Below are 16094 nucleotides of genomic sequence, written 5' to 3'. Positions count from 1 at the left end.
CTCTCACGAAGCGCTCAGCACAACACCTGCCACACAGGAAGTGCTCAAGAACTGTTAGTTGGTAATAATAAAAATACTTACTTATTATAATTACAGTTCACAGATCAGAATATGGAAGCCCTACGAGGTTACCTGCCTAAGCCAGGTTGCACTCTTAGACTGACAGTCTAGTACACGTCCACGGTGCCACGTTCCACAAGCACAGAATAACTGATGCTCCCTGCCCACCCCCAGCAGGAACGCAAAGGATACTGCGGCCAGTCCCCCTGACCATCCTGTGCCCTGCCTCCTCTCACCTTGCAAGAGTCACCTGATCCTAGAAGGGGTGGCCGGCACGCCATTGAACCCTATGGCAGTCCCAGGAACGACAAATGATGGTCCCAAGCGTTCCACCAGGTAAAACGAAGGCAGGCTTCCACGTCACCCTAAGACCACTCTAAGAGGTAGGCAAGGGTGATTACCTGCATTTCATAGATGAGAAAGTAGAGAAAGAGAAATAAATGACCTGCTCGAAAACCACATGCATACTAATTAATGGTGAACCTGGGCCCAGGATTCTGAACATTTTAGAACACTAGGCCTCCCTCTTTCCAACACACTACACTACTCTGGGCATCCGTGAAAAAAGGAAAGGAAGACAATTTTATTTTATTTATTTACTTTTTTTTTTTTTTTTGATTTTTTTCTTGGCTGCGTTGCTGCACGGGCTTTCTCTAGTTGTGGCAAGCAGGGGCTACTCTTACCAGGGCACGAACCCGTGTTCCCTGCATCGGCAGGCGGACTCCCAACCACTGCGCCACCAGGGAAGCCCCTATTTATTTACTTTTTAAATTAATTAATTAATTTATTTTTTGGCTGCATTGGGTCTTCATTGCTGCACGCGGGCTTTCTCTAGTTGCGACAAGCAGGGGGCTGCTCTTCGCTGCGGTGTGTGGACTTCTCATTGCAGTGTCTTCTCTTGTTGCGGAGCATGAGCTCTAGGCGCGTGGGCTTCAGTAGTTGCAGCACGTGGGCTCAGTATTTGTGGCTCTCAGGCTCTAGAGGGCAGGATCCGTAGTTGTGGCTTGTGGGCTCAGTAGTTGTGGCTCATGGGCTCTAGAGCACAGGCTCAGTAGTTGTGGCTCACGGGCTCTAGAGTGCAGGCTCAGTAGTTGTGGTGCACGGGCTTAGTTGCTCCATGGCACGTGGGATCTTCCCGGACCAGGGCTCGAACCCGTGTCCCCTGCATTGGCAGGCAGATTCTTAACCACCACGCCACCAGGGAAGTCCCGCTTTATCTATTTTAAATGACATTAAGTTGTAAGGGAAAAGAACATTCTAAAGAAAGTCCTTCTATATATACATATCCACGATGTCACTCTTAACCTCCTCCAGCACAGGGGAATTTTCGTAGCTCTCCATTAGACATCCAGAAACAACTTCTGATTATTTATATAACAGGAGTTTGTAAGAGCACTGCTTGGTTTTGTAAACTCATGAGCATGGATCAGGCCCAGATGCCTCAAAAACCTGGATAAAATGTGAGTTTTAATCTGAACGCTCACGGAGCGTGCTCTGTGTTACATATATACTAATAACGACACAGAAAAGCTGACACCACAGGACCACGGCCTCTCTCCTAGACACTTGGTTATGTCGCTTTATGAAGGGTGCCAGAACCTGTGTCCAAGAATAGAATAACACATGCCATTTCTGATAGCAAAGCCAGGTTCTTTAAAACACTCCTGAAGGCATGAAGGCATCCTGAAAGGTTAGGATAAAGAGAGAAGGGAGAAGTCCCTCATCCTCTGCCACCCCCCACCAGTGTCCCTCATCAGCATCTTGGCATCATCGCTGTTATCAAAAATCTGTGGGTGACAAAGCAAGAGCCTAAACACCTTTGGCCAGCCACGCTCAGGGACCATGTGTTTGGGGCTTCAGGCCCTCGGAGGTAGATCTTACAAAGTTCATCTCACAAACAAGAGCACTAAAGCCCCCGGGGGCTCTGTGACTTGTGGGGGTCACAAAGCCGGGGCCTGGTACTAACTCAGACACATCTGATTTCAAAGCTCCAAATTGTATGGCACATTCGTTAACACGCCCCGTTCCCCAACCCCACCTCTTCTGCCCAGGGCTGGCACTGAACAGGGCCATAGAGGCTCCACTATCATACACTTGGCATTGACAACAGAAAGGAGAACAGAGAACAAGGCAAGAAAAATCCTCCAGACGACGCACACCTACCACCCACCAGGATGCGGACAGCTGGTCTACCTGCACTTTTTCTATCTTCTGCCTAGACTCTGCAATTCCCCATTTAAGATTTCTCCGTGTAACAACTGCCAAGGATTTATAATTCAGTAGCATGACCAGGAATAGCCCAGAATCACATTGTTTCATGGCTCTAAGGGTGGAGGGAGCTTTTCTTCACACCGCAAAACTCTAAGACTATGCGGCGGGTAGGGAAAATTACTGTCACCAAAGCACGCCTCCCTCCCACCAGGCACACACAACACAGACTACAGCTACTGCTTTACAACTGCTCTGACCAGCTGCTTGACCTTAAATGAGATCCTTGGTAGGATGGAACTGCTAAAGAGTCCACCTTTTGTTAAAGCAGCAGTCCTTCCTTTTTCTGCATTGCTCTCCATTTTCCTTCCTACAGTTCACCTGAGTCTGGAAAACATTCTTAAATAAGTCTTCCACAATTTCCGCACAGCCCCCTCTTATCTTTTCATTTGTAACAGAACCTGGTGGGGGGCACGCCATGCCCCCACCACAGCTGGCTTCCCAGGGCCACCGGCCTGCAGGTTTGCCTTCAGCGAGAACACGCAAGCAAGACTACAATTTCCCAGTCCCTCCTCAATTCCGCACTAGGAAGCGTCCCAACCCCTCAGCCAAATTCTAGACACCACCGAACAGTCCTCCAAATCTGTTCCGCCAAGCCCCTACACCTTGCTCTTAAACTGATCAGCCCTGGGCAAATCACACTCGGCCCCCTCCACACCTCTCGCCCTACCCTTCACGTCTCTCCCCCTACCCTTCACCTTAGAGTCAGAAACCCAATCCCGCAGCCTTAGGTGGGATTTACATCATTCTTGCTGAGATGCCTTAATTCACAAAGTGCTACCTTCCCTTCACAGCTCTTAATATCATGGTCATCAGACAATGTCTGTGTAATTCATGCAATTCTTTAAATATCTTCCTCGCCTGCCCTGCCATGTGGACAGGGACCCCATGGGACTTGTCAACTGCGGTATGCCCGATGCAGGGGCAGTGCGGGCACATGGGAAGCACTAAGGAAATGTTTGTTCAATGAAGGAATGAATAGAAAACAAAGCTTCCCCCATCAGCCTCAAAAATAGCCACTCGACGATTTACCAGGACTAAGTGGCAGCTGGCCAATGATTTTCTTTCTTTTACTGATGGGGTCTAGGAATCAGCAGCATCAGATGCGGTGAAAAGCAACGACTCCTTTTCAGCGGAGTTCCCTAGGTACTTAGTGTAAGGAAAAGTTTAAAGTTCAGACGGATGGGGCCCAGCACCTCTTGCACAAGAAGGAAAAGAGGAGAAACTGGTCTGCTTCACAAAGAAAAAGCAAAACAAGGCCAAGCTTAAACAAGGAAATTATACCAAAAAACGCAGTGAAGTCTCATCATCAGGTCATCCCAGCACTAAGTGGCCCGGGGCTGCGCACACAGACTCCTTAGCTGCACAGAGCCTTCCCTACATGACATGAGCCCAAAGTGAGATGCAAAAACGGGTCAGTGCTCCCAGCTACTTTCTCCAGACTTAAAGAAGGCTGACAAGTCAATATCTCAAGATATCCGGGGACTTCTAAAAATGCCTAAAATCTAGACCTCACCCAATCAAACCTCCTGGCCCCTTTTCTCCAAACATTTGCACAGAGAATCCGGGAGGGAAGGGGCAGATGGGGCATTAAGAATATGAAGCTATATCACTAACCTACTATGTCCCCTCTTTTTGGAGAAAAGTTTTCCATGCTTTAACCACTCCCCTCCAAAAATCTTTAAAAGTCTTTTCCACCTTTACATGTGGCATTAAATAGCTAGTGGGAAGCAGCCGCATAGCACAGGGAGATCAGCTCGGTGCTTTGTGACCACCTAGAGGGGTGGGGTAGGGAGGGTGGGAGGGAGACGCAAGAGGGAGGGGATATAGGGATATATGTATGCATATAGCTGATTCACTCTGTGATACAGCAGAAACTAACACACCATTGTAAAGCAATTATACTCAAATAAAGATGCTAAAAAAAAAAAAAGCAATAGGAAGGAAGCGAGAGAGGGAGGGAGGGAGGGAGGGAGGGTGGGCAGCATCCATCCTACCACTTACAGTTCAGGACCCGGATCTCTCAGAGCACTTCTCTCAAGCACAAACCAAGTCTGCTTCTAAACATCCCAGGAATGGAATCTCCAGGCAACAGGGACAGGTGTCTGGCCATCACAAAGAGCCATATGAGTCTGTAACCCTGGACCACTCCCAAACTTTTCTCTCCATCCTGCGAGGCAGCAGAACTTTTAAGAGCAAAGCAGCTCAACTCTAACCTCGCACCCAGCTTGGCTGTGCTGCTCAGACTGTTCAAGGTCATAGAAGGGTTGAAAAATGAGATTGAGAGATTCTGATGGCCCCTATTTTAGTTTCTTTTGACTTATGGTTGGAGAGAGGTGCCATTATTACAGCAGATTACATACTTTACACAGTCACTCACAGGTCACTGTCGTTGACCCTCCATATCCACAGGGTATTGGTTCCAGGACCCCCGAGGATACCTAAATCTGCAGATGCTCAAGTCCCCGATATAAAATGGTGCAGTACAATGAATACAGTCGGCCCTCTGTGTCCGTGGGTTTGGCACCTGCGGATTCGATCCTTGGTTGTTTGAATGTGGGGATGTGAAACTTGGGGATACGGAGGGCTGCCTGTACTGCACCATAACCCGTCCAAGCACGCTCACAGATTAAGGAGCCCCACGTTAGAAACAGGAACAAAGATTGCACCTGACAGTACATAACCACAACTTCCTTCTTGTAAATTCTTCTGATTTCAAAAAGTATTGCATCAACTTAATGATCAATCTAGCACTTCTAACAGTTGTCTCCAAAACCTCTTTTTAACTTTGCATATTGGAGAAATTAAATGTCGGAACATTTTACAAGTGGAAAATAAAAGTATGTAATGACAAAAGCATTCAGTGGCTAAATCTGGGGTGGAACAATGTGTTTTTTGTTTTTGTTTTTTCACAGAACACAGGCACGCGGCGCAAGGTCTTTTAGAAGCAAGCAAATCACCAGCTATAAAACCATGGCTATTCCTTGTTCTACAAAGAGTTCCTTTCCATCACATATTTCTCATGGATCTCAGAACACAATTTTATTTTTTTGAATATGTTAAAAGCCAAAAGGTTTACTTTTATTTTTTAAAAAAAAAGCCAATCTGAAACTACTCCTGAAATCCAAAGAATATAGTACATTAAACGCTTCCATCTGTCTGTTCTTCCCTATTAAGTGGAACTTGCACTGTTTTTTCTCTTTCTTCCCTTCCCCTTCCGTATAGGTGGTTATCTGCAAGGCTATGAGGAAATACACTTCAAACGACTTGTTGGCAAAACACTGCTGTAGACTACGATTATTAGAGATTGTGTTTTAGACTGGTAAGACTGGTAAAGATTAATAATCAGTAACTCCCTGATTTATTCATTCACACACATGCATTTCCACACCATGGCTGCCAAGCCATAAATGAAGCAAAGATGCCTTTATCCTCAGGGTATGTTTGGGTGGTTTGGTACATGAGTGATGTTTTTTTCCCCTCTATTTCTTTTCAATTTTTTAATAAATATATATAATTTTATACTTAAAAGTTTTAAACTGGAAAAGACTAGCACTAAGAAATCTTCTCTAGACAGGCCCTCCACATACTATTTCAACTTAGAGCAACTTGGACAGCTAAAATCTCTAAAGTGATGGAGAAGGGCACATGGCCGGAGGAGAAACTAAGTACCTGTTAGCAAGAAATCCTCAAGTTAAAAATATAAAGTCTAACAGGCCGCATTCCGGTTTTCTGTATTTATCTTGAATATCAAACTCATTTTCATTAAATAACTTTGCTCTACTGTCATTAAGTCAAGTCTTTCCAAGGAAGGAAAGGTATGGTATCTTGCTGCAGAGAAAAAGATACCGCATTTATCCTCTGCGGGATTCCGCTTTGCATTTCAGAGGGGCTGTTACCATCCCCTACACAGCAAGTCAAAACTTGGCCAGACGCATCCACGCCATCCCCGAGGGACCTGAAGATGCTTGAGGAGAAGTTAAAAGAACCAAAATTTTAGGACTCCTTGGGGGCAGACGCCACCCAACATACTGGGTTCACTGGAGTAGCGGGAGCGGAGAAGAGGCAAAAATAGAAAAGTTACTTGCAGACTGTTTGGCAACTGTGCCCCGGTCACCTTTAAAACAGCGGCGCAAAGCCCTCGCGGCCGCTCCTCTGTTTGCCCAGGCGGAGGAGGCTCCGCGGCGGCCGGGGCGGCGGGGGACTAGCCAGGCGCCCAGGGCTCGGCATCTGGCCGCGCGCGGTGCACCCGGTGGGCAGCGCATCCCCGCTCCAGGCAGGGTCTCTCCATTTTCAGGGCCGAGGAAGCAACAATAAGCCGAGCGGAGCGGCCGCTCAGGCTCGCCTCCCTCGCGGCGCCCACCCCCACAACCCCTGCACTCCCGAGCCTCGGGTACCCCCGCGCGCGACCCCTGCCACGCCCCAACCCCGCACCCCGGGCTCGTCCCCGGCACGGCGCGGGGTGGCCCGAGCTCCCCGCACGCCCACCGCCCGGCGCGCCGTCCTCCAGCGCACGCAGGGACCCCCCGCCCAGCGCCGGCCACGGGGAGGGGAAGCCTGGCGGCCCTTCCCGCCCGGGGGACCCTCGCGCCAGGGGTCGGAGCCGGGCGGCCGGGCGGCCAGCCGCGCAGTGGCCCCGGCGGGCACCCCGCCTCCCCCGCGCTCCCAGTCTTTGTGTGCAAAGTAAGTGCGGTAGGCGAACCCACCTCGGCGCGCGCACAAAGGCGCGCGGCTCCCTCCCCGGCGCTCGCTCCGGGCGGCCGCGGCGGCGCCCAGCGGCCCGGCGGCTCAGGGCGGCCGGGAGGCGGCGCGGGCGGCGGCTCCGACGGCGGCGGCGGCGGCGGCGGCGGCGGCGGCACGGCCAGTCCAGCGCAGAGAAGCTCTTTCACACCCCGCGGCCCCGCGCGTCCGAATTAAGCGGCGAGGCTGGGCGGAGCTAGGCTGCTGAGGCCACGCCCCGGACACGCCCCGTCGCGCTGGCTGCAGCTCGGCGCTCCGGACCGCGGCCCGCGGGGACTGCGCCGGGAAAAAGTCTGTCAATTTGATTCCTGGAGGTTTTCGTTCTGTGGTTTTAGTTTGGTTGGCTTCGGAATCTCTCAAAGCAGAGGGAATATTGGAAGAAAAAAACTGAGTGTCACCGGATGAGAGAGAGAAAAATGGGAAATTAAAGGTGACAGGCGCCCGTTTGCGAGGCCCACAATCAAAGATCTCTCTCTGTCTCTGTCTGTCTGTCTGTCTCTCTCTCTCTCACACAGAAGCACATACACACATACACACACACACACACACACACACACACACACACACGACCGCAAGTATTCGGGACTGGTTGGTGGGTGTCTGGCCTCCATCGCCACTCCACTCCTGTGACATACAGAGAGACTGTCCCCATTGAAATTCTGCCAACACGTCACCGAAGAAAACTCAGAGGGACACGGAATCAGATGTACTGTCCAGCCAGAGCCTGAAACCCAGTGACCTGGGAATTTGCTCAGACTCCTCCCCCTCGCCCTCGCTCTTCAAAGGGTAATTGGAGATTTAAAGTTAGGCGAGGGGGCTTTTCTGGTGGCGTAGTGGTTGAGAGTCTGCCTCCCCATACGGGGGACACGGGTTCATGCCCCGGTCCGCGAAGATCCCACATGCCGCGGAGCAGATGGGCCCGTGAGCCATGGCCGCTGAGCCTGCGCGTTCGGAGCCTGTGCTCCGCGACGGGAGAGGCCGCAACTGTGAGAGGCCCGCGTACCGCAAAAAAAAAAAAAAATGGGAGATATGTTTCAGAGTAACAAACAATAAAGACAGCAGGTAATGGATTTTAGAGCAAAAGCTTTTTAATTTTCTTGGCAACAGATGAATAAGGGCTTATTTACTGGGAAGCTTTTCTGACTGAAACAGCTTGGGTCATGATCACACAGAAAAGTCATATCAATTATGGATTTTGGGAAAAACCAATTACTTACTCCAAAGATGCTGGAAAGTCACAGTACTTTAAGAGCCTTGTCATCCCTAGGCCTTGAAACCCACTGAGGGGTGGGGTCACCTGCCAGAGGATTTAGACAGATGGGCTCCTTCCCAGCCCAAGAAACTGACCTGTGTGAACTTTATCCACGGTGTTTCCCGCAAGTCTTACTTCCCTCCCATTCTTGGGTTATGTTGGTTCTGTTCTTGACAATGGGTACACCAGTCACTAAACCAGAACCTGGGATCCAGCCTAGATTTTGCCCTCAATCCCCACAGGGGAGACAATTCCAAGTCCTGCACGTTCTGTGTGACGGCTTGATAGCCCTTCTGGTCCCCATCCCACTGGCTCTGCCCCAGCTGGCCTTTGGGGTCTGTCAACACACTGGCGGTAGCCCCCCAGCTGTCCCCAGACCCCAATCTCACATATGCTTTTCCTCCAAACTGCTTCCCCAGTGAACATTCCACTTGCACATCTGTTCTCAAAGCCCTTTAAGGGATGCCCAATCCCTACTACATGACGAAGTTCAAGCTCCTTCGTACGGTACCCCGTAGAGCAGCATACCTCTTGATATCACCTTGACGACTTCCCTGGGCTCTTGCTGTATCCCCCAAACAAACACCCATGGTGCCACTCAGCCAGAGTGTTGTATTTGCTAAACGGCCCTGTTTTGTGACTATGAGGACTGGATGAAAGAATCTGTCACCTGTTAGGCTTTTCTATGCCTCCCCTCTACCCAGCACACCTTCATACCCCCCAACCCCCAAGAGCTTCTCTCCTGTCTGAGATCCAAGTTGCTCTGAGAAGACTTGCTGACCTGCTCAAACTGAATGGACCTTTTCTGCCCTTCCCATACCTAGCACGGCCTTATAACTAGTGCACTGTATTATAAATATGTGCTCTCAGGGCTTCCCTGGTGGCACAGTGGTTGAGAGTCCGCCTGCCAATGCAAGGGACATGGGTTCGTGCCCCGGTCTGGGAGGATCCCATGGGCCGCGGAGCGGCTGGGCCCGTGAGCCATGGCCACTGAGCCTGCGCGTCCGGAGCCTGTGCTCCACAACGGGAGAGGCCACAACAGTGAGAGGCCCACGTACCGCTAAAAAAAAAAAAAATGTGCTCTCCTTGAGCAGAGTTTATACTTGATAGATACACATATCTTTACATCCTCCTGCCTAACCCAGTATCTGGCAAATAAGAAATGTTAGGGACTGAATTGTGTCTTCCCCAAATTCATGTGTTGAAACTCTAACCCCCGATGTGACTGTATTTGGAGATGGGGCCTCTAGGGAGGTAATTAAGGTTAAATGAGGTCGTGAGGTTGGGGACCTAATCCAGTAGGACTGGTGACCTCATAAGAAGAGGAAGAGATACCAGAGATCTGTCTCTCTGCACACACAAGGAGGACATGTGAGGACACAGCTAGAAGGTAGTCATCTGCAAGCCAGGAAGAGGCCTCACCAGAAACCAACACTGCTGACACCTTGATCTTGGACTTCCAGCCTCCAAAACTGTGAGAAGATAAATGACTGTTGTTTAAGCCACTGTTCTGGCAGCTCAGCAGACTAATACAAGAAGCATGCATTAGATTCTAGACTCTAACACTGGAAAAGCATGGACCCACCAGTAAGCCTATAATGTACCCCCACTCAAAGCAGCCTGGACAAACTACTATGATGCCAGGGCAGTGGACAGAGTGTCTAGACATGATAAGTGACCACACAGCCTTTTCCCTGCCCTGGTGAGAAAAAGCTTATTCCATAGACTGAGGTATTAATGCCCAAGAATCTCAGCCTTGGCCTTACCTTTGTATCACGAACCATTATTTCTTTTAAACCAAAAACAAAAAAGTACATCAAATATTTACTTTGAACTTCTTGAGTCAAAGCTTTATTAAAAGACAGGATGCCAACACCCATTCATTAAGTCTACTGTTTGGGCCTTGTATTTCACATTCCTGAGAATCTTAGGGGGATTTTAATCCAGGTAGGATCAAGTATCCAATTTGGCTTGGGGCCCCTGGAGTCACTGTGGGTGGACTCCGGAAATAAGAACTTAAAGATTATGGAGTAGAGTGATATTTATACTTGTGTCCACAGCCTCTATCAACTGTGCCTGGACCACAGTAGAGGCATGATAGATGTTTGTCCAATAAATAAGCCTGGATTTTCAGGGCACAGCTAGACTTCCCAGGAGTATGTCAGGTGACACCTAACTCTCAGCCTGAATCTGATGTCCTGTAGATCCCATATTCTGGATGTGGACAGAATCCCAGGAAGGTCAGGTGAGCCCGTGGCACCTCCTTGGGTTTCTACTATTGGGCTGACACACTTCACCAGGTATATAGAGGCCCTTTGCTCACTTTCTCCACATACAAAACAAAGAAAATGCTCCCCTGAGTGTCTTTTGAGTCCTTTAACCAATCACTGGTGATAGATTCTCTAATCGTACGTTACTGCAAAACATACATAATAATTTTCCACCTTATAACACTCACCCGCAAGACCCCCCATACACTCAACTTTAACCTCATCCTCTTGCTTTGACATAGGGGGCCTTTTAAATTCATTCCTAAGGAAAACTGAGGAAAGCAGAGATGAACATGTAGGGACATAAAGTGGAACAAAGCAAATCAATTTGGAATGAGATATGTTGTCCTTTATCTCCCACTTGGTCATTTTCCTTATACACAATCTTGAAATAGTTGCTTTATGCCCCAACCATCATCCCGCAGAACTTCAAACGGATGAGAAAGGCTTAACATTGCCCTAGAGGAGGGAAATTTATTTTTATATGTATACTGTTCTGTATCTTAAATTTTGCACTGTGTCTGTGACCATTTGAATAATCCATTCAAAAAGACCATTTGAATAATCCATTCAAAAAGAAATAAAATCTTAATTTTCAATTCATATTTTTAAAGTCATGTTCTTTAATATCTGTATCACATCACATCAAAACATAGTGGCTTAACATAAGAATGAATGATTTGCTCACAGTGCTGTGGGTTGGCAATTTGAATGAGGCTCAGCTGGGATACCTTGTTTTTGCTCTGGTTTCTGTTCCGTTTGGCTCTACCATGCGTTTGGCTGTCACTGGGAGGTTGACTAGGGAACAGCTTGTCCTGAGTGGCCTCAAAGTCCAGATGTTGACTGGAGCTGTCTGCTTGGGTCCCTCAGGTGCAGGCTCACGGTGACTTCCTCCTGGGGTAGCTGGTCCAACAGGGTGAAAGAGGAAGCCATCAGGCCTCTCGAGGTCTAACCTCAAGGTCATCCTGCTACATTCTGTCATTCGAAAATATCACAGACCTAGCCGAAATCCAAGGTTTGGGGGCTCCACCCCTTGACGGTAAAGCGGTGGTCATATTTCAAAGGGACCTCAGTACAAGGATGCTATGTACGATTGGAGGAGTTGTTGTAGCCATCTTTGCAAATAATCTTCCCCTGCATCAGAGTTAAGGAACTCGAGCATGGAGGGTAGCTGTAACAGGTGATAGCAGTCGTCTCAAGGGAAATCCTGATTATAAACAAGCCAAAACCCTTTGCAATTAAACATAAAACCCACAACAGATTCAATAAATTGCTACTGGTCTCACGTCCTGAACTGAGAGATCAAAGTATGTATGTGATTTCTGCTTTTTCACTTCTGGTTTCAAATAAGAATGAGAGGTGGGGAGGAAAGGACAAAGGCTTTAGGACGCTAAAGAAGCTAAGGTTGACCAGGTTCTAAATCAGTGTATTAGTTATCTGTTGCTGCATAACTAATTACCACAGAATTAGCCCACATATATTAGCTCATCACAGCTTTAGTCAGGCACGGCCTGGATGGATGCTCTACCCAAGGTCCCACAAAGCAGAAATCAAGATGTTGGCAGGACTCATGGCTCACTTCATCTGGAGCTCAAGGTCCTGTTGGCAGAATTTAGTTCCTTGTGGTTGTAGGACTGAGGTTCCCATTTTCCTTTGGCTGAACTGGGAGGCACTCTCAGCTCTTAAAAGCTGCCCATATACCTTACTAATGAGGCCCTTTCCATCACCTAGTGAGCAAGCACCCATCAAATCCTTTGGTGCTTCTAATCTCTGCCCCCCTTCATCTCCACCCACATCCATCTCTGCCTCTAGACTCAGATTTAGAGTGTTCATGTGATTAGGTCAGGCCCACCCAGATCATCTCCCAATCTTAAGGTCAACTGATTTGAGACCTTCCTTTGATTTGCAAAATCCCTTCCCAGCAGTACCTAGATTGGTGTATAACTGAGTAACTGGGAGAAGGTGTGTGTATACCAGGGGACAGAATTCTGCCCATACAATCCAGAATATAAATAGATGGACTGATAGGCAGATGGACAGATGTTCTTTAGTATAAAACTTACAGATGTGAGGGCAGGCAGAAGATGGAGGCCTTGGGGAGGTATCACATACAAGCTCATCAGCTACTTAGGTAAACCAGAAGAAGCCAGGCCTAAGAAGGAATTCCAGTTAGGTTAATAACCTAGCTCCCACACAGCTCAAGGTGTAGTAAGTCTTCATTAAACTGTGATGACCTGATTACTGAAAAACTAGGAAAAGAAAAACAAAGTTAAGAATACGGCACACTAATTTTATCATTTAAACAGCATAATAATATGCATATAAGTGTTTCCCTTATTTTGCTTAACTGCTTTGCACCATTGTTGCATCACACTAATGCAATATTCTATAACCATGAAGATAATGCTTTTCAATGAAGAGACTTATAGAACTCATTTGTGGGAGTGTTTTGTGAAAAGATGTATGGTTTGCCAAGCAAATACAGCACCTTTTAAAATTAGTAGTACTTAGAAAGGATCAAAATGACAGACCCAAATCAAAAAGCATGTGCTATAAGCAAGATCATGAGCTGTTATTTTAAAATAGTCTCTTTGCATGAGCATTTGTGAGCACAGGAATGGAATCACTTCATTAAATATGCTAATAGCACCACTAAGAAAAATGAACACTCTCCCCTTTAATAGTTAGTTATCTGCTACAAAGCATTTGGCAAACTGCACAACAGAGCTGTGCTTCATAGTGTAACTGAACACCATGCCATTTCTAGACAGTTTAAAATTCAGGAGGGTTGTCATTTCAAAACCTTTAATATATGTGTTGCCTCAAATGTTTGATTTCCTTTTTCACAAAACACTTGCTCTTTGTTATTCATAATTTTAAAATCAAAGGGACTCTATAATATAATGGTGATTAATATCTGCAACTAAATATCGCCTAAGAGTCAAAAAAAAACAGCTGTTAGTCACATAAACAACTAGGGCATGATGCAAAGATCTGAGTTTTACGTCTTCTTCTTTACATAAATCCAAAACCAGAAAAAAAGGATTTCCTGACTGTCCTCCTGTACATTAAAACTAAAATCTCTAAAAGCAAAGGGAGGGGAAAAAACACTCAGACGCTCATCCTGTCAAAAATATTAAGATGGGGCTTCCCTGGTGGCTCAGTGGTTGAGAGTCCGCCTGCCGTTGCAGGGGACGCGGGTTTGTGCCCCGGTCCGGGAAGATTCCACATGCCGCGGAGCGGCTGGGCCCGTGAGCCATGGCCGCTGAGCCTGCGCGTCCGGAGCCTGTGCTCCACAACGGGAGAGGCCACAACAGTGAGAGGCCCGCGTATCGCAAAAAATAAAAAAATTAAGATGTCTTAATAGTAAATATTAATGAGTAAACAATCTCTGCACATAAGCATAATAAAGATAATTCCTATATGCTTCGTGATTCGAATAACTAGCACAGAAAACAAGTGGCCAATTCACTGAGAACACTCTATATTTTGCTTCAACATATTTTTTCTTCTTGCTCTACATCCCAGATACATTTCTATTAGCAGGAAGTATCCCTTAAAATGCTTGAATTGGTAATAACTAGTGGAATGCCATTTATATATACTTACCTGCCTTTTAAGCAATGCAATAAAGTAAGCCCATGGAATTATAGAAAAAAGACTAGGCTAGGGCAGAAGGGATCTAAATCATGGCTCTGCTACCAACTAGCTTTGTGACTTTGGACAAGATATTTAACTCACTGCAGGCTATTTCCTCTGGAAGTGGTTAATGATTTTATTGCAACATAAATCTAGATAAATGCATGTTCCATGTAAAAATTACAGCACTATTACACACACACACACATATATACATGTATATATATAGAGAGAGGTGTGTGTATACATATATGCTATATCTAAAAATTACAGCATGAATGGTTTTTCTGCTGCTGTCCCATCTTGGCTGCAAAGGGAGGACTGCTCAGTCCACTCTGGGCTTGCACCTAAAGTCCAAAATGCAGTTAATGCTAAATCTTGCCAGAGAAAGCTTGCTTATTAACTCTGCCTAGAGAATTGCCATACGTTTGAAGTGCTAATGATTCCTGGGCTTTAAAGAATGCTCTTCGAGCAATAACATTCTTTTATGTGTTCCACCAAATGCTACCTAATATTAACTGTAGCTGGTTAATGTTAAATTAATAAGGAGTTAAACTTGATAAGGAAAGAGAGAAAGAATGACTGATAAAAGGGCAGTGTCCTTCGGGGGTAGCTGAAGGCTTGTTTCTGGAGATGTTTGGTAATCCTCCCCAGGCGTTTCTCAGTCACCGAAACAACCTGCCTTGTTCGTATTCCAGCTTGACCTGACGACTGCCCTTCTGCAAGTCAACAGCTGAGACACATTGCAAGAAACTGTACTTTGACATGCACCTGCTTTTCCCAGATCGTTCCTCTCAACAACTGCTTAAGCCATCTGCTCTCATCTACATGAGCGCATAAACAACTACTTAAAAGGATAAATGAGAGAAATACAAAGGTAGAATGAAACTTTTTCTTTAAAAGACCAATAAAATGGATAAAACTTTGTCCAAAATGATGAGAGACAAAGAGAGACAAAGTAAAAATAATATTAGGAATGAAAATGGAGGCATAACTATTGATACTCAAAGATACTCAAAAGAGAATACAGAAACACTAGGAACAACTTTATCCGAAAATTTAAGTGAAATGGAAAAATTCCCAGAAAAATTCAACTTGCTACAACCAACTCAGAATGAAATAGGAAACTGGGAGAGTCCCACATGCTACTGATGAATGGGATCAGCAATTAAAATTTTCTCACAGGATAGGAGGAGCCCAGTACTATGGAAATTGATTTTCAGAATGATTAATGATATTCATGGCTTAGAGATATGCTTAATCTTTCTGAGAGACAGTTTACCAACGTGACCAATTAAAAGCAGAACTTCCCTTTTTACTCTCAACTTCCCTACTCACCGCCCGTCCCTTATCAAGAGGACCCCTGACACTATCAGCCCTACCGCTTTAGGTAATCTTCATTTCCTCTCGGGCCCTACGTCCACTTGGGTCACAAAACCAATCCATTGCTTTCACTATATTCCTCTCATATCCACACGTTCCTCTCCATCTCTAGCAAATTCTGCCTGGACCACAGATACTTAATCCTCATTGAATGGACATCTATGGACTACTCTCCTTCCATATGGCCCACATAGCAAACACTATCGCCCAAGCCATAGCACCAGCGGGCCCCGTCCAATATAACAAGTTATGTAAGCTTTCCTCCCTCAGACCCAGGCCTCTGGTTCTTCCTTGATTAAAATTCAAAGTTACGGGCTTCCCTGGTGGCGCAGTGGTTGAGAGTCCACCTGCCGATGCGGGGGACACGGGTTCGTGCCCCGTTTCGGGAGGATCCCACGTGCCGCGGAGCGGCTGGGCCCGTGAGCCATGGCCGCTGAGCCTGCGCGTCCGGAGCCTGTGCTCCGCAAATGGGAGAGGCCACA

General features: G+C 47.0%; 1 protein-coding gene across 2 annotated transcripts in view; it reads right to left on the bottom strand.

The window, feature by feature from the left end:
- FAM107B (family with sequence similarity 107 member B) overlaps positions 1 to 16094 on the bottom strand; it is a 222330-nt gene that overhangs the window by 76360 nt on the left and 129876 nt on the right. The window contains exon 1 of one of the 2 annotated variants that reach the window (XM_007460893.1): positions 7035 to 7164. The exons of the other annotated variant lie outside the window; for it this stretch is intronic. The gene's annotated coding sequence lies outside the window, so the exon portion shown is untranslated. Of the gene's footprint in view, positions 1 to 7034; positions 7165 to 16094 lie in introns of those variants that run through there. 2 annotated transcript variants of the gene reach the window in all.

The sequence above is a fragment of the Lipotes vexillifer genome, unplaced genomic scaffold (assembly GCF_000442215.2).
Source record: "Lipotes vexillifer unplaced genomic scaffold, Lipotes_vexillifer_v1.1 scaffold534, whole genome shotgun sequence".
Lineage (NCBI taxonomy): Eukaryota > Metazoa > Chordata > Mammalia > Artiodactyla > Lipotidae > Lipotes > Lipotes vexillifer.
This window is presented reverse-complemented; position numbering and strand designations above follow the sequence as displayed.